Below are 3,655 nucleotides of genomic sequence, written 5' to 3'. Positions count from 1 at the left end.
GACTTCCTGCCCTTTGGGCAGGGGGCTGGACTCGATGATCTCCCGAGGCCCCTTCCAGCCCTAATGTCTATGAAATCTATGAAATCTACATAAGAGCATTTTCAGCTGTAGAGCTCAGACAGATAAGCATTGTTATGCCAGTTTACAAATGGAGAAACCAAGGGGCAATGAATTTCTGTAACTTAGCCCTGGTCACGTACTGAATAAATTACAGAGTCAGAAATAGTATCCATGGCTAGGTACAGATATTCAAAAAGCCTGAGGTTGAATCGATCTAAATTATGCATTTTTCTGTAAGCAGCATGATTTAGATTGGTAGCAAAAAGAACACACACTCACCTTTTTATGAGGGTGGGGGGAGCAAATCTTAGACCCCATATTCTATCATTTTTAAAGCAGTCTGTGTGCACCAAATTTCTGTTCTGTTGTGGGTACAGACAAGTTTTCTGTGCTGAACTTCTGTTTTGTTGCAAGTATAGACCAGTTTCTGATCTCTGATATTGGTTAAAGCATAATGTCTGTATCTGCCCCAGGTGTCTCAACTTCTACCTGGACCCTGTGTAACCACAGAATAATCACTGCACTGTAAAGTCCACATCTTACCTTACCTCATAGTAACATATAGACTGATTCAGTAGTCTATAAGATAGAACACTACCCTGCCTTCTGCCTGACTTCAGACTAGCATAGCTAATTACCTCTCTCTGATCACAGTAATTTCTTCAGGTGCCCATCAATTTAGGCTACTTTGTACCAAATTCGCAGTTCTCAGTTCTCGTAAATATAAAGAACAAAGTGATCTACAGTATAAAGGATGACACGTGACACAAGAGAATAGAGAATCAAGTATCAAATTATTTTTCAAACTTTTTTTCGAAAAGGTTATTTCTGTGGCCCCAGATGGGACTTATTCATAGGAAAAAAGACATGCACAATGTAGGAATGTGTGCAGTGTATACTGAAGTCAAACATGTCATGATACGGGCATTTTTATAAAAAATACTCAAAGAGCTCAGCTACATGAGTTGCATTACAGCGCAGCAGCATAGTTTACTGCACAGTAAGCATATGCATATACACATGTACATGCTTACTGAGCAGCAAACCTTGCTAATCATGAGTAAATTTGCTACCTGCAAATACAGGTTGGAAATTTACTTTCAATTAGTAACAGCGCAGTAGTTCTCATGTAGATGACTGACCAGGAGAGATAGCTCCCTGCCCCTGGGAGCTGCCTGCTGCCAAGGTGGACTCTGCCACCAGAGCCTAAGTGGAGACTATGTCCCCCTGCCCCACACCAGGGAGCTCCAAGACCCCTGCTCTGAAATAAGGATTTTCCAGCTCAGTTCCCGCTATCACAAAGCTGGCATAGAGAGATATAGGCCTCCCAGCCTGAGCCCCAAGACCACAAAGCTCAGGCTGGGACATAAACATCTCCTAGCTCTGGCCCCACAGTCATGGAGCTGGCACTGGGAGCTCCCTGCTAGCAGGGGCTGAGGAGCGTGTCCCCACCCAGCTTCATGATCGTGCAGCTGAGTGCTGTGTGAAACAGTTGTGTTTCGATTCCGATTCAGCTGTTTTGGAGGATAGTGATTCGTTTTGGTATTTTGGATCACTGTCCTGTTTCATTTCAGCTGAACCTGTTTCGGAGATTTGGCTTTGCCGAATCTCTTCCGAATCTATTTCAAACGGGCTGGCTTCTCTGGGGGAGGGCCGCTGCCCTCCATGCAGGCAAGGAGACTCCTGTGCAGATCTCTGATCCCTGTCACTCCAGGTCACAGGGCAAGGAAGCAGCACAGAGCAGTGAGCAAGCCTGCTGGTCCCTGCCATGTGCCTCAGTTCTGTAGGGAGCAGAGATCCGTGCCAGGGGTCTCCTCACCACTGCTGCCTGCCCCATGCTGCTCTGGCAACATGGGGCTGTGAAAGGTGGGCTGCGGTGGCAAGGAGACCCTGGCATTGATCTCTACTCCCTGGGGAGCCAAGTCACATGGCAGAGCAGTGCTGGTCTCTGCCACATGATCTGACTCCACAGGAAAAAAAGATCTGGGGCTGCATGGGGAGGGCAGCAGCAGTGAGGAGACCCCTGGCACAGATCTCTACTCCCTGTGGAGCCAGGTTGCACAGGAAGGCAGTGCTAGTCCCTGCTGTGTGACCTGGCTCTGCAGGGAGCAGAGATCCAGGGCTGCACAGGACAGTGAGTGGCAGTGAGGAGAACCCTGGCACAGATCTCTGCTCCCTGCGGAGCTGAGTTACATGACAGGGCAGCAACGTGCAGCTGTTTCCCTGCAAGCCCAGCTCTGAAACTCAAAAATTTTCCAAAATATTTCCAAAATGTTTTGGATGCCTTGTTTCATTTTGGAGATGTTTCAGAGCCTTTCATTTCCATTCAGATTCAGTGTTTTGGGCACTGAAACAGCCCAAAACACCTCCAAAATGAAACAGCTGCCGAAATTTTCCACAGCCCTATTGAGTGGAGACCAAGCTCCCCAGCCTGTTCCCTACCCAGCTCCATACTCACAGAGCTGAGCAGGGAACACAATCCCCAGCTTCCACCCCACAATCACAGAGCAGGCACTGGGAACTATCCTGGTCAGGGGCAGATTCCAGCCCCATGGCCCCAAAGGGCTTGGAAAGCACTGCAGGGGTAGGATAGGTCCTAGCCCCCTGCTCCAATCTACCAGTGAGATAGCTGCTATGTGCCCCACCAGCAGATTTCCAAGCCCCTGCCCCTGATCAGGGAGCTGGGGTCAGGAGCTCCTGGCTGCTGGAGCTGAGGGACAATTTCCCTGTGCCAGAAGGAAGATGCCCCTGGGGGCAGAATGCAGTGTCCCAGTGTCACCCAGTAGATAGCTGTCTCCTGGCCTGGTGGCCCCTGCCAGCCCCTGGGTTAGGACCCAGCAGGAGCCTCGCACTCCCCTGGTGGTAGCAGGGGCCCATTGCAGGGCCTCAGGAAGCAGGAGTAATTTGCTGCCATTAGCAGTAAATCTGCTCCCACTTCCCTGCATGTGTAGATGCTTCCCTGGGAGCATTTACTCACAAGTTATTTATTCGTGAGTAAACTGATCTCATGTCAAATGCATGTGTAGACATGCCCAAAAGAATCATGCTTTATTCTAGCAAATTTCTGTTTGTAAACTAGCTTTGAATAGTTTGACCATAAAAATACTCCACTTTCAGTGGGCACATTTCAGGATGTCATCCTCCCGCTGCACTCAGCCTTGGTGAGGCCACAGCTGGAGTACTGCATCCAATTCTGGGCTCCACAATTCAAGAAGGATGCAAGAAGCTTGACAGTCCAGAGGAGAGCCACGCGCATGATCTGAGGGCAAGAGAATAGGCCTTATGAAGAGAGTCTGGGACTCTTCAGTTTGGAAAAGCGCAGGTTCGGGGGGACTTGGTGGCTGCTTATAAGTACATAATGCGTGTACATCAGGATCTGGGAGAACATCTGAGTGCACCAAGGAAAAACAGGGACCAACGGTGCCTCCTTCGGCGGGCTTTAAACTAGGCTCGTCGGGGGAGGGGGAAGATGAGGGCGGAGGAGACTATGAACTACCAGGCCCAGCAACAGCCAGCGAGCCCAGACCAATGGTCAAAAGGGAGAAACAGGTAAGTGATGGGGGACGGGGCATTGCTGAGACTAGGGGGTCAGTGG

This window comes from Crocodylus porosus, unplaced genomic scaffold, assembly GCF_001723895.1.
Source record: "Crocodylus porosus isolate Cpor-Errol unplaced genomic scaffold, CroPor_comp1, whole genome shotgun sequence".
NCBI classification, from domain to species: domain Eukaryota; kingdom Metazoa; phylum Chordata; order Crocodylia; family Crocodylidae; genus Crocodylus; species Crocodylus porosus.
Note: the sequence above shows the minus strand (reverse complement) of the source record.